Here is a 15,440-nt window from a genome sequence, read left to right as displayed (position 1 = left end):
TTTACATTTTGGTGTAAAATGTCTATACTATGATGCAGTTGTAGCACTTTGACCAGCAGTCCTTGGAAGAGTTGATGTACACAAAGCATTTAAAATCTTGCATGGATTTGCTTTCCAACTTGGAGAGTTATGCTTTCAGTTACTTTGGATTTAAGGATGCTTTTTGAAATTTTAGGTCATTGTAAGAATTTTGGATTTTTAAAATAATGGAATGTGTGGAAGGGAGTGTGAGTTTAGCTGTCTGTGTCTTACTGTCAAGTTTGAGAAGTATTTCTGACTGATTTCATCTAGTTTTAAGTGACCTGGCATGGGGACTTTTTTGTCTTCATCACCCCACCCCTCCACGCACCCAAGGACCCATTCTCCATTCTAGGTGGTTTAGGGAGGGCCTGGGCCACTGAAGGAAGGGATTGTCCATCCAGGGAGGGTTCAGTGGGCACTGAGCTGAGGCTTAGGGCCTGGATACATGTTCCCACTGGACCTTAATGGGGCCGTGTGACGACTGGCCATGGATTGTCCTTGCCTTTTTCTTTCCTCACTCTTTTTAAAAAACTAACCCAGGACCTCACCTTCCAAGCTATGTCCCTTTTTTTTTACTCAGAAGTAACTTTCATTATTAATTGATTTCTGAGGTTATCATCAGTCAGGCTAGGAATTTGGATTGCTCAGCTCTAGATCATTGTTGGTTGCCTTGTAGGAGTGGGGCTGTTAACCATTTCCAATTTCTTAAAATAATTTAGAAACTCAGATTTATCTGTTGAAATCTATCAGTTTTTACATGTTGCTCTTAATTGAAACAAAAACATTGTAACTCAATGGAACAATCAAAAGATGTTTGGGGTCAAATTGCAACCATTTAGGGTTGGGAGCTCACTGAAGAAGCTGCACCATGTGGTTTCTATTTAACCATGAGGAGCTCCTGTGTTTTAATTCTGAGCCTTTTCCATCTATAAATCTGTTTAGGCAAAGCCATTTGAAGTATGGTGAAAGGTTGGTGTTTGATGCTGGGTGGAGGTTGGTTTAAGTATTTCTAGATCGAGAAATCTTGGTCTTTCAAACAGGCAATTATTTATTTCATGGGTATTTGTCACATTAGGTTCTGCTGTGTTGGAATATAAAGCAACTCCAAAATACTAGAGCCACAAATTAGTCAGGCTTAATTGTGAGCTCTCAAAGGGATTCCTTCCCATTGCTATGAATGCAAATGAAACAGCCACCATCTTAACAGTTGTTGGTCACCACACCAGAAGGGAAAGTGAGCTCTGAAAGTCTCCCACCAGCAAAGAAATGCTCAGCCTAGAACTGACATATCACCATCACTGAACACTCATTTGCTGGAACCAATGACATGACCCATCCTACCTACCCGTGCCCCTAGGTGACAGCCATATGCATCCAATGGGACTTCCACCAGGGTTTTCCTGAACATTGCAGGATGTTCACATCCCTGGCTGCTCCTTATACCAGGAATGACCCTGGTAAAAGTGACAACCAAAAGTGTCCCACAAGTTCCCTATGTCACTATGGCTGAGAAGCTATGGAAACTCATGCCTGTAGATGCAGACCATTGCAGGAATCCTATTCTTCCAAATCTCTTTTGGAAGGGGGTTTGTGTGCAGGAAACAGAGTCTTAAAGGTGTAATGAGGGACATTGGGCATTTTTAAAGGAACAAATTTTAAATGAATGACAATTACTTTCATAATTTTATTTTATTGCAAGAAAATTTATTGTAAGGGCATCTCTGTGACTCAGAACCAAATTTCTGAGGGGTAATTGCAGCTTATTTTACTGCTTTTTGCATTTTTCCTTCCCACTTAATTTTTAAATTTTTATTTATTTATTTATTTATTTATTTATTTTTACTCAACATAACATACAGACAGAAACATTCTTACCATATCATCATTCCATTCTTGTTATACAATTAATAAGTCCTGAAACTTAGCGGGCCCAGCCTCTGCAGAACATCAGATAGTTCCATCTTCCTACTCCATATTATTGACAGACCCTTCCCAAATGAAAAAGTTAGAATGACCATAGCCCAAACACCCCTAGAGAAAGAGATAGAAAGCTCAAATAGGACAGTGGAGGCGTACAGAGAAGATAGGATTTAAGAAATGAATACAATTGCCAAATCATTAAATTGTTATCTCTTTTAGTCTTCAGTATCTTAGAGCAGGTAGAATTAAAAACCTAAAATTGTGGACTTGTAACCCATGCCAAACTCTGAAGTATGTTCTACAACTAATTCTGATGCTGTGCTTTGAAATTTATTTCTTTTTTTTGTGTACATGTTATTTTTCACAAAAATGAAAAAGAGTCAATTGTGATGATGATAAAAATAATATTATGCCTTCTAGCCTCCTATATTCTGGAGCAACTAGGAGGAAAAATCTGAGAGGATTGTATGATAGCTCATAAAAAACTCTGAGATCTGTCCTGTAACTACTTGTTGAAGAGTGCTTTGAAAACTGCTTTTTTCTTTCTTTGCGAGTATTTGTTATATTATACAATAAGAAAGTTAAAACAGATAAGCAGGGTAAGAGGGATAATTTGCAGTCATTTCTCTTTAGTACCTAGGAAGTTCCCTTGCAGGTGTCATGTATATTTTAAGTAAGTTTAGAATGAATATATGGCTGTTTAAATGATGAGTCCTGCAGGCTTTGCTCGAATAAAAAAACATGTATTTTTGAGTGGCTACTTTGTGTAAGGCACTATGATAGATACTCTAATTCGAGTTTCTGAATTCTTATTTTATTTTTAGAATAAGACTCAGCTATATTAACTGAATATTAACTATTTGGGCTTTAAATTCCAATTTGGCAATAATTCATCTTTATTCCAGGAAGAATTTAAGGTGGCTTCCAGAATTTCATAAAATATCACAAAATGGCATGTATTCAAAATGAGGCTATAGACAAAAATATGAATCAGTGCAAAATGGAAACAGGACTGAATATGAAAACAGGAGAAGGTGCAAAGTGTAGAGCCACAAGAGATTTTTTAAACATTCTTGGGAAACCTATCAGTCAGACTGTTTTCACAGCTGTGTGATATAAACGAAGTTTCAGTGCAGAGTAAAACTATTCTTAGAAGTAAGAATACAGCTCTCAAAACAAGACTCGATAATGAAAATAGATGTGATAATGAGTTTCACAAATATCTTTTGTTCACTCTAGGTCATTTTAAATGCATCATCTTTACAAAATACTTTGTTTCGTCAACATCTACCAAGTTTGTGCAACTATACTAGATCCTGGAAATATGATAGATAAGATCCTTGCTTATAAGGAATTAGATTTTGGTAGAATGAAATGATCACTAATGAGCAAACAAATACGTGAACAAGATCATTGGAGGTTATAGTATGATCTGTGAGGAAAATGAATATAAAGTAATGTATTAGATATTGTCTCAGCTTGAAGAGGCTAAAGTGGATTATACAAGGCACAGTTTGGAAAGACCTTATGAAGGAAGTGGTATTTGAATTGGGAGAGAGCCAGACATGCAAAAATATCTGTACAGAGCACTCCAAGCGAAAGGAATACTAAATGCAAAGGCCCTGGGGAAGAAATGAAATTCTAGGAACCCAATGGCCTGTGTGGCATAGTGAGTGGTAAGCTTAGTGAGGAAATCATAGAAAAAAGTTTGGATTTTGTTTTAAGTACAACGTGAAGCCGTTGGATGATTTACACAGTGAAGGGAATTGATCTGATTTTATATTTTGAAAAGTTCATGCTGTTGCTACATGGGAAGTGGAAGCTAGGGGAGAGGAACAGACATGGCAAACATAGCAGCAGAGAGATTACTTAAGAGGCTATTGTGGGAATCCACACAATATAATGGTGGGATAGATTAGGTATGAGTATAGAAGGAGAAGTATCAATGTATTTAGAAAATATTTGCAAGTATTATTAACAGGTTTCTATGTTATTTTTTATTTTTGCATGGGCAGGCACCGGGACTCAAACCCAGGTCTCTGGCATGGCAGGTGAGAGCTCTGGCCTGCCCTGTGTATTATTTTTTTATACATGAGAAAACTAGTGTTCAGAGAGGCTAAAAAAGTTGCCTGGATACATAAGGCAAACATTTAAACAAAAGAATTGTGATTTGAAGTCAGTTGATCTGATTTGAAATCTGCTAAATCATTGTTTTATGTAGGTGATTTTTAAAACCTTAAAAAGTCCTTAAATATTATATTATCCTTGATGTCTCGTTTGAATGTTTCTTCTTAATTTTATCTCCTTATGGTCTTCTCATTTTTCTTTCTTACACATTAGGTTTTAGCTGTTTATTTTTTGAAAGAGAATGAAATAATTTTAATAACATTGTCCATATTGCATTATCATATCAAAGTAACATCTTAGTACTATAAATGACTTCACCTTTAAGAAGACTGCAGAATTAGACCTGGTATCTCTCTAACTGAATCCAGAATAGCCATTTTAAATATCAATCTTTTTGTAATACATGTATTTGATGCTCAGGGGTCTTCAGTAATAAATCTTGGACATCTACTTTGAAAAGAAAAAATGAACAGAGACCAACTGCACCTGCGCCAGGACCAGGGCTCCCCAGAGTGGGGGTGGAGCTGCGTTAGGGCATCAAGGAGGCAGCAGCCAGGACCAGAAAACACTGGGCTGGTGTAGCTTGGGCAGGCAGAGGGACTGCAGCTACCCAGGGCCTGCTGCCCCAGCCTTGCCCTGCCCGCCACCCTCCAGCCCGCCAGGGGGCGCCAGGACCCACTGCTGCTTCCAACCACCATGGGACACCAGCTCCCACCTGCGAGGGAGCTGCTAGCACTCACTGCTGCACCCACTAGTCAGAGGGCCACCAGCCCCCGCCATACCTGTCTCTCTCAGGGGGCGCTGTCAACCGTCAGAGCTCCCTCCCTCAGGGGCCGCCGACAACCGCCACGGCTCCCTCCCTCAGGGGCCGCCGAAAACCGCCACGGCTCCCTCCCTCAGGGGCTGCCGTCAACCACCAGGGCTCCCTCCCTCAGGGGCCGCCATCAACCGTCACGGCTCCCTCCCTCAGGGAGCGCCTGCACCCACCGCTGCTGCACTGGGGAGGGGACGACCAGCACCAGCCGCTGCTCCCGGGTGAGGGGCTACAGCACCCACCGCCAGTACAGCCGCTGGGGCCTTCTTCATGCTGCAGTCCGGCCCCGCGGCGTCTCCGCCATCTTCCCACATTGCGCGTGCTGGCGCCCAGCTCCTGGCTTTCCTGGAGGGGCCTTCCACAGCGCTTCGCAGGACAATGCCGGGCCTGGGACTGTGAGGTGGAGGACTGGAAAGGACATCCGCAATTAGAAAGAGCTGCATACAAAGGGTATTGTGGATTTTTTTTGCTCTCATTGTAGAATATTTATTTAACCTGCCTTAGTCCTTAATCCTTAACCTACTTTAAGGAAATTGTGTGTGTGCTTGGGCAAAGGGGGGGGGGGGGGGCGACCACCCAATAGTGAAAAGTTAAAAGTGATTTTTTTTTTATGTCTTCGTTTTTTATGTTTACTTTTTTTGGGTATTCTTAATATTTTTACAGTAAAAGTCTTTCTCAGATATGGACGTGTAAATTTTGTCAGCATTGCCCAGTGATAGATGATAGTAATGAAAGACAGAGGGGCGTCTTTAACAAAAAGGCTTTCAGTACCAGACTTGGGAAAATTCAGCAAGAGGCCTTTTTCTGTTAGCCATTTGGTCCTGCTAAATCTGCACTCCAGTCCTGGGGTAAAGAGAAGTGACTGAAAAACTGTGGGTTCTTCCTTCTCCTTTCTAACTTTTAAGCCTGCATGCTGCATTACTACAGAAACTCTGCCAAAGCAGATCAGCACACTGGGCACCCGCTTTGGAGATTCACAAGCTCCCATGAGATAGCACCCAGAAAGAATTGGAAACCAGATTTGCACAGACAGACAAGGCTAGCACTGGTAAGGATGTTTCTCTCCTGATGTGCTCCAGGCAATTTCTTGAGTCAACACCTGTGGAATGGAATGCCATAGTAAGAGGAAGTGGACAAAAAACATCAAGTACGTCCAAACCCTTATTCCTCAGTGTTTGTGCAGAATAACCTAGGGCAACACCATGATGAGCCTCCAGGGTCTGTGTTCCCCTTCTGTGAAATTGGGATAGTATAGACAGGTTCCTCTCAAGGCAGATGAAATCATGGGCTCCCCTCAGGTTATCCTGGGGCTGCTGCTTGGTAAAAGTAGCCACAGTGAGGATTTGTAACTCAGGCATATGTATTTATTGGTTTATCTCATTAGCTGACTGGATAACCAACTTGAAATGAAGTGACCCTTGCCTTGCCTCAGGGTTTTGTTGTGTGGCCATGTTGGAAGGTGGTGGGGCCAGAATGGAGGAGGTGCAGGGGTGGAAATTCACCAAAAGCCTTGTTTCTGGAGGGACACAGAGCTTCATCCTGAGAAGGAGACAACAAAGGGGCATAAATGTGGATGAAGGACAAGTGGTCAGTATATTTTGCTTTGAGACCAAGGTTTGTCACTCAAATTATCCCCTGGTTCAGCCAATAGGAAAATAATTGGACCTCAGATATGAAGATAAAAAAGAGGGAGAGACACTGGAAGGGCTGTATGGGTGTTTTCAATCTCCACAGCCCTGTTGGCAGAGGTTTTAATGAAATATCTTTGGTTTATGATTTAGTAAAACACAGTCCTTTATTTGTAGAACATTTGGTGACTACACCCTGACTTTCTTGGAAATGGGCCAGTCTCAGCTTAGGAGGTCTGAGGAACAAAGTCTTGCAAGGATCGAGGCTGGTCTAAGTTGGACCAGAGTAGACTGAAGACGTCTTCAGGTAGGATGGCCCCCTAATCCATGGCTCCCTCTTGCCTTGTTACAGAGGAACTAGGGTACATCTGCCTGCCAGGGAAGGAAGAAGCAGGTGTATTTCTCCCACTGTCTCTTTATAGGTAGCAACCAGTGTATTAGGGTTGCTAATACGACTCTGTAACGACTCTGTAATGCTCAGCACTTCTGCTCAGGCTGAAGGAGCAAAGCTCGCCTCAGAAACCAAACACTCAAACTTGTGTTTGAGGCTGAAGCACGGGGAAATGTGCATGCTCATGCAGGATTTGAGTTCACTACCCCCCTAGGCTTGGAGCCCTTTGGGAAGAGAGCTGTTTGCAAGTGAGCAGTGAGAAGGCACAGTCTTGATTGGAAGCTACCTCCTGGGGTGGCCAGGGAAGATGGCTTGCCAGATGTGGAGGGGTATTTTCAAGTTGGGGACGCAAGGTGTAAGAACGCCCTGTGCATTAGGGCTTTGAGGGCAGCTCATGGGTGCTGCTACATTTCATAAAAGAGTATAATTAACTGGAGCTGCCGCAGTGATAGTCCACAATAGAAAGCAGATGTTCGTAATGAAGGATACAGGTAATTACTTGAGGAATTGAGTAGCTAAAGTATTTCTGTGATAAGATGATTTTCCTTCTTTATTTCATGATGCACACCACCCTACCATGAGATGTTCAGTTAACAGGTAGGAGCTCTCTCTCCTGAATATGCTAACCTTGTTGTTGAGTGATGTACTTATTCACATTACGTTCTGGGTCAGGATTTGGAGTTCTTTGTGTCTCATTTGATGTGTATCCTGGGATCTGCAATGAGATGAATAAGTTATGCATTTTGTGTTGTATAGTCTTATATTTCCTTATACTTAGTTTAGGAGAAATTCAGAGGTTTAAATATTAATTACAACATTTTTGAATCATAGCTGTCTGATATCTTTGGAAACATGAAATTCATAGGAATGAAATGGACAAGGACATAAAAAGCATTGGTCTTGTTCACGTGCACATGCCTCAGGTAAAGGCATGTGACTGATGGGTGCAAGGGTTCTGGCCTCAGAGTGCGTGGCTGGCATTCCAGGCTTTGCTTGCCAGTTGCAAGCTTTGTGGCTTTGACAAGATACTGTACTTCTCTGTGCCTTGATTTCCTCATATTTTCAGTAGGAATAATAATCATACTTCAAGGTGGGGGGCTGGGGACATTAAAAGAATGTGTACTAGAGTGTGTATTTCGTACAGACTATGTCCGGGAGGACGTGTGATCTAGCTACTCTATGCAGGAGGATGCATGTCCTAGAGTCTGTGTCCAGGTAGGATAAATGTCCTAGAGACTGTGTCTAGGCAGAACGTGTGTCCTGAAGACGGTATACAGGTAGGACCTGTGGTCTGAGACTGTACTGAGGAGGGTGTGTGTCCTACAGAGTGGGTTCGGGAGAACATGTGTCCTGGTTCTGTGACCAGCTGGACCTGTGACCTAGAGACTGTGTCCAGGCAGGACATGTGTCCTAGAGACTCTGTCTAGCAGGCCATTTGTCCTGGAGACTATGTCCAGGCAAAACATTAGAGACTGTGACCAGGAGGGGAGTGTATCCTCGAGTCTGTGCCCAGGGAGGATATGTATCCTAGAGCTGTGTCCCGCAGGGACTATTTCCTAGGAACTGTGTCCAGGAAGGTACTGTTCTAAAGTGTGGGGCTGGGAGAATGTGTGGCCTAGAGTCTGTGTCCAGTGAGGGGATATGTGTCCTAGAGCTGTGTACATGCAATGTGTGTATGTTAGAGACTATATCCTAGAGTGTGTGCTCAGGAGGCGGTCTGTCCTAGAGTCTTATTTCCAGTGAGGATATGTGTCCTAGAGCTGTGTCCAGTCAGGATGTTTATAGTAGAGACTATGTCCTTGAGGGTGCATTTCCTATATAGACTGTGTGTCCAGGAGTATGTGTGTCCTAGAGAGTGGGTCCAGGAAGACACGTGTCCTAGAGACTGTGTCCAGCTGGACACATAGGACATATAGGCCCAGGCACCAGGGTAGGCAAGGGCATGGAGCCAGTGTACCACATGCACTAGGGAGGGAGGGCCCAGGAATGGGCAGACCAAGACCAGTGACATGATGGGGCACCCATGAAGTCAAGCCAGAGTTCTAGTTGAAATACTGTGGGAATATCAGAGTGACCAAGGCCACCAGGTTGAGCACCAGGTGGGGGTTCCCAGGGCACTGGCTGGGCTGTGCAGTTGAAGTGGACCAGGGCAGGGCAGAGGCAGCCCCTTGCCTTTCACATACATGTGTGAATGAGCCCAACCCAGAAGGGTTTATTTCCCTTTTAGAAAATAACTATCCCATTGGAATTATGCCTGCAGGGGTCCTTTGTAGTAAAACTACAAATTCCTGGGGTATAATCTTTACAAAATTAAAAAGTTAGAAATAATTGATGAAACATAACTTTTTATGAAACACTGTCTGCATGATACTTTCCACTCCCCCAGCAGTGGTTAAGAAGGGTGGAATTTCCATAAAGACCTTGATCAGACGGTGTGTGAAGCCCAGGGGGGCAGGCAGTGTGAGCCAGACCTGGTTCAGGACTTGCCATTTAATTGTGTTGGAGAGAAATTGCCCCCCTTACAGGGTAACAGTAGGTAAAGGGGTTTACCAGCTCTGTCCAGCCCTGTAGCCAGGGCACTGCGGCTACTGAACCCTTAAAATGTGATGTACTGAGACTGTAGAACACACTTGGTGTTTCCAAGAATTAGTGTGAAAACAGAATGTGAACTGTGTCAAAGCTTCTATATTGATTTACAACTTAGTATGATACTATTTTTGATATATTGGGGTAATTAAAAGTCACTAGGATTGAATTTTCCTTTTTGTTTTTTTTTGTTTATCTTTGTCATGCAGTTAACTAGGAAATCAACAATTACACATGTGGCTTACCTATTATTTAAAATAATAATTAGGTGATGCACTGATTGTGTCAAATTCAGAAGGTACATTTTTAGAGTAACACTTTGTCAGTGTTACCATAATGATCAATTCAAAATAAATTTAAACTATTGGTGTCTTTGAGATCACATAAAATTTATACATATTAATGTTCATGTTTTTACCTATTGTCATGGTCAGGTTCATGTGTCAGCTTGCCCAGGTGGTGGTACCTGTTTGTCTGGTTGGGCAAGTGCTGGCCTGTCTTTTGGTATGAAGACATTTCATAGAATTAGATCATGATCACGTTGGCTGCATCCACAGCTGATTCCATTTGTAATCAGCCAAGAGGAGTTTCTTCTGCAATGAGTGATGCTTAATCTAATCGCTGGAAGCCTTTTAAGGAGGATTCAGAAGAGACAGGCTCTCTTCCTGCTTCGGCCAGTCAGCCTCTTCTGTGGAGTTCGTCCAGACCCTTCTTCGGAATCATCAGCCTCACAGCATGCCCTATGGATTTTGGACTCTACATTCCCACAGTTACATGAGACACGGTTATAAATTTTTTATTTATGACTATTTCCTGTTGATTCTGTTTCTCTCGGGAACCCTAACGAATACACCTGTTATCTCAAGTATGCGAATTAGCTGGTAGTTTTATGTCTTTATTAACAAGTCCTTAAGTTGTTTCATTTAGAAAAGTCCAACTGAGATACGGATTAAGGTTTGTGCAAAAGTCCAACATAAAACATTGCCAGTGGTATCTTCACTGGTCATTTGAAAGTTTTCTTTCCAGTCACAGAGAAGAGAAATGGGCAGGTTTATTTTCTTAAAATACTTCAGTGTTCAATTTATTCATTTATATTTTTACAAAGTGCTTTATTTAGCTACATATAAGAGACGAAGACTCAACTTTATAAAACAAATTTTAAAATTTTGGTGTAAAATGTCTATATATGATGTAATTATACATTTTTTTGCAGCCATCAGGCAATGTAAATACTTGTTTGGCCTGTTGCCCAGCCGTGATAGATTTTGGTCATGCTTGTCCTTAACATCCTTGTTCTTAGCCAGCACAGGCACGCCGTATTGAATGATCTCAGCAGACTTCATTATATTTTGCAGATGAGAAAACAGAGGCTTAGAGAAGACATGAAGGTGAGTGAGTGGTGAACCAGACTTGAGCTCACATCTGCCCAAACTCTGTTGAGAGTAGTGGCTTGTAAAGTATTGATAAAGAATGTGAGGTACTCTCGAGGAGTCTTCACAAACCTAGGGATGATGTTTGCATTGCAGTAAGGTCTGTTTGGAAGCATTCATTTGTTTGTTATATAATTAACACTTACTAGGCTCATACTTGATGCTGCAGACTTTGCCTAGCACTAGGGATAAAAAGATGAATGAGTGAGTCCCAGGCCCCTTTCCTTGAGGAGCTCTCAGTCCATCACAGAGGGACAGCCAGCTCTCTCTACCCACTGTGTGTATGAATAGTTCTGGAGCAGAGGAAAGAACCCAGGTGCAGGCAGTTTACTCTTTTGTAGCTCCAGGAGTTTGTCTCTGAAAGTACCTTCCCTGGCATGAAGAGAAATTAAGAGCTAAAATAAGCTGAATAGGCAAACTGACCATTTGAAAGTTTTGGTCTTTGTTTGCTTCATTTGCTCAATTCGATGTTCAAGCTTGATGCTAACTTCATTATCTTTATCCCTTTGCCTGCATCATGGCTGCGTCAAAGCCGTGTTCTCCAACTCGAATATCTAAGGGGACTCACTGTATGGACAGTAGAAGGAACTGAGTCATGTTTTCAGAATCACTCTGCTTTTTTTCCTTCCTTGCTCCCTCTTGTGTTTTGCATTTTGCTCCTCTTTCTGTCCCCCTTTGGTGACCAGGGCTTTGGGCCCCTGAATACTCTGGTGCTCTGTCATCTTTTCTCACTAATAGTGTCTTCCGTCATCTGTTCAGTAGTTTTTTCTTGTAAAATCAATGCATTAAATGATAACCTAGATATCAAATTTGCTATTAGGCAGATACCTTTGGCATGTGAAAATTTTGATGAATCCTCTGAGGACAATTTTATTTATATATAACTAAATGACTCATGCTAAAGTAAAATTCTCTTAGTTTGTTGTCATCCATTAAGAAAATAGCCTGTCACTACGATTTATGCATTTTATTTATAAGAATTCCTTATTTTTCCACCCCTTAGTTTTAACTTGTTTTCAAACCTGAATAATCAGTTATTTTACCTTCTGTTGTAGTTTGCTAGCTGCTGGAATGCAGTATGTCAGAAACGGAATGGCTTTTAGAAAGGGGAGTTTAATAAGTTGTGAATATACAGTTCTAAGGATGAGAAAATGTCGCAATTAAAACAGATCTATAGAAATGTCCAATCTAAGGCATCTAAGGATAGATACCTTGGTTCAGGAAGGCTGATGAAGTTCAGGGTTTCTCTCTCAAGTGGAAAGGCACATAGCGAACATGGTTCGAGTTTCTCTTTCATCTGGAAAGGCACTTGGCAAACACGGTTAGGGTTTCTCTCTCAGCTGGAAGGGCATGTGGCAAACACAATGCCATCTGCTAGCTTCCTCTCCAAACTTCCTGCTTTATGAAGCTCCCTAGGAAGCATTTACCTTCTTCATCTCCAAAGGTTGCTGGCTGGTGGACTCTGCCTTTTATGGCTACATCGTTCTGCTCTCTCAGAATCTCTTCCTTTCTCCAAAATGTTTCCTCTTTTATAGGATTCCAGTAAAGCAATCACGACCCACCTGGAATGGGTGGAGGTGCATCTCCACCTAATCCAGCCTTAACAACCACTCTTGATTGAGTCACATCTTCAGGGAGATGATCTAATTAAAGTTTCAAACATATAGTGCTGAATAGGGATTAGAAGAAATGAGTGCCTTAACAAAATGAGATCAGGATTAAAACCTGACTTTTCTAGGATACACGCCTTTCAAACCATCCACTTTCCCTCATAGTTTTACTTTCAAACCGTTTAATCAACTTCCTGGCTCTCCTTTGAACTCCTCCCAAGCTTTCCTACTCACTCTTTTGTTGCTGTACCTAGATCTGGGTTTGAGACTGTCACATGTTTTTGCCAGTCTGTGTGTAATGGTTCTGCGTGCCAGTGTCATGCTTGGATGGTGCTGATGCTGGGTCGCGTACAAGGGCTTAGGAGAGACACGCTCACCAGCTCTCTCCCTCCAGATGGTAGGAGATTTGTTACACTACATTCTAAGCAGATAATCTCCTTGCTAGGTGGATGGAAAGTAGAATAGAATGCTCCTTGAGGGCCATAAAACTTTGACAGCAGTACCTACAATTGTAGAATTTCCATAGTATAAATTTCTGATTCTCTGCTTTTCATTCTTAATTACAAACTTCATCTATGTCATCAACTAAGAATTGTACAGTTCCTCAAGAAGAAATCAAATGGCAAAAAATACATATGAGAAGATATTCCAACTCACTTTTAAACAGAGAAGTACAAATAGCATTAAGACATCCCTTGTTCTTTAACAGATTGGGAAAGATTAAAATGCACCCAGAGAATGGTATGCAGAAATAAATACTGTCCAAACACTGTTGGTGGGAGCATGTGAGTTGTAGGGAACCATTTTGGTGAACAGTTTGGCCACATGTATTAAAAATTAAAATACATGAGCATTGACTGAGCAGTTTGACCTATAAATATTTATGCTTAGAAATGTACAGGTAGACAACCTTCTATGTAAAATATTCAATGTGAGGTCATTTATAATAGAAAAACTAGAATTTTTAAATAACATGAATGCCATTTGATAGGAAATTAATTAAATAAATTTGGGGCAGAGTGTTAGTAGATTTATATATACTGTTAAGGAAAGGTATCGTTTTACTTTTGAAGAGTAGTCTATATCGTATCCTATTTTTAAAAAACATAGTATATGAAAAAGTACATGTGCAAATGTATGTATATACTTAGAAAAATGTCTCAAAGAATCTACCCAGGCTCTTCATAGAGGCTGTGTTTCTTGGGGAACTTTGGTTTTCTGCTTTGCGTATTATGTTGTTTGGAATTTTATAAATAGGTTATATATTATGCATTGTCCAAAAATATAATATTCTACCTTAATAGAAAAAAACTTTTAATTTTGATTATGAGAAAAAAGAGAACCTTTCCATATTCTCAATTTCCCTTTACATGCTACCTTTATTTAATACTGTACACATTCAGAATGATAATGCTGGTTAATGAATGCTCATGTTCCGTATTCAGTGCTTTTAAAATGTTATATGGATGCAGTGTCCATCTATATTTAAATGGATGTGTCTTTTCAGTTTCTACAAATCACAGTGTACTATAGCAGTGTGAACAGCTCACATCCTGCAGCTTAGGTTATAAAGCAGAGTAGGATGACCCTGAAATACAGAAGGAGCCTTGAGTTTTCACTCTTGTCGACCAGGTGACTTGGAAAATCACTTCACCAGCCTAAGCCTCAATTTCCTATTCAGAGATATGGAATCAACACACAAAGACATTTGTGGTTATTACTTCTTCTCAGTGAATGGCCCCTTTTATTAATATGTAGTGTCCTTCTTTGTCAAATCATAACATAACTTTCTTTTGGTTACAACTTGCATGGTACATCTTTTTCCATCTGTTCACTTTCAACTTACTTGTGTCTTTAGGTCTAAAATGAGTCTCTTGTAAATAGCATGTAGATGGATGATATTTTTTTATATATTCTGTGAATCTGTGTCTTTTGATTGGGGAGTTTAATCCATTAAGGGACAATGTAAAAGCCATCCATACTTAAACCATTTTATCCCTTGGCTTTTATTTGTCAGATCTAGTATTCTACTCTCTCTTTTTTTAAAAATTTATTTATTAATTAAAAAAGTAAAGAAACAGAGTAAAACAACATACATAATCTGTAATTCACAATATCATCACTTAGTTGCATATTCATCAGTTCTTAGAACATTTGCATTAATTCAGAGAAAGAAATAAAACACAGGAAAGAAAAAGAAAAGATAATGCCTACCATACCCATTGCTTTCATTGATCACTAGCATTTAAACTAAATTTATTTTAGCATTTGTTCCCCATTATTTATTTTTATTCCATATGTTCTACTCCTTTGTTGACAAGGTAGATAAAAGGAGCATCAGACATAAGGTTTTCACAATCACACAGTCACATTGTGACAGCTGTATCATTATTCAGTCATCCTCAAGAAACATGGCTACTGGAACAAGCTCTACATTTTCAGGCAGTTCCCTCCAGCCTCTGCATTACATCTTGAATAACAAGATGATATCTACTTGATGCATCAGAGTAACCTCCAGGATAACCTCTCGACTCTGTTTGGAATCTCTCAGCCATTGACACTTTGTCTCATTTCCCTCTTCCCCCTTTTGGTCAAGAAGGTTTTCTCAATCCCTTGATGCTGAGTCTCTGTTCATTTCAAGATCTCTGTCCCACATTGCCAGGAAGGTCCACACCCCTGGGAGCCACGTCCCACGTAGAGAGGAGGAGGGTGGTGAGACTGCTCGTTGTGTTGGCTGGAGAGAGGGGCCACATCTGAGCAACAAAAGAGGCTCTCTAGAGGGGGTGACTCTTAGGCCTAAATTTTAGGTAGACCTGACCTATCCTTTGCGGGGTTACATTTCATATGAACGAACCCCAAGACTGGGGGCTCTGCCTATAGCTTTGTTGTCCACACTGCTTGTGAGAATATCAA

The 15,440-nt window shown here is 41.0% G+C and overlaps 2 long non-coding RNA genes across 8 annotated transcripts in view; one reads left to right on the top strand and one right to left on the bottom strand.

The window, feature by feature from the left end:
* The window catches only part of LOC143650291 (uncharacterized), a 32,684-nt gene extending 20,913 nt beyond the window's left edge, over nt 1-11,771 (top strand). For 3 of the 7 annotated variants that reach the window (XR_013159502.1, XR_013159500.1, XR_013159498.1), the window contains 3 exons: nt 4,489-5,332; nt 5,788-6,817; nt 10,843-11,771. This is a non-coding gene — a long non-coding RNA (uncharacterized LOC143650291). Of the gene's footprint in view, nt 1-4,488; nt 5,333-5,787; nt 6,818-9,921 lie in introns of all 7 variants that reach the window. The other 4 variants (XR_013159504.1, XR_013159503.1, XR_013159501.1 and 1 more) reach the window with 4 other exon arrangements.
* LOC143650292 (uncharacterized) lies at nt 2,812-5,227 on the bottom strand. The gene is made up of 3 exons (XR_013159505.1): nt 5,056-5,227; nt 4,387-4,515; nt 2,812-4,288 (listed from the first exon to the last, which is right to left on the bottom strand). It is a non-coding gene; the product is annotated as an uncharacterized LOC143650292 (long non-coding RNA).
* Nucleotides 11,772-15,440: the final 3,669 nt, after the last annotated feature.

This window comes from Tamandua tetradactyla, chromosome 11 (genome assembly GCF_023851605.1).
Source record: "Tamandua tetradactyla isolate mTamTet1 chromosome 11, mTamTet1.pri, whole genome shotgun sequence".
NCBI classification, from domain to species: domain Eukaryota; kingdom Metazoa; phylum Chordata; class Mammalia; order Pilosa; family Myrmecophagidae; genus Tamandua; species Tamandua tetradactyla.
The sequence above is the reverse complement of the archived record's forward strand: the minus strand, read 5'-3'. Positions and strand labels throughout refer to the sequence as shown.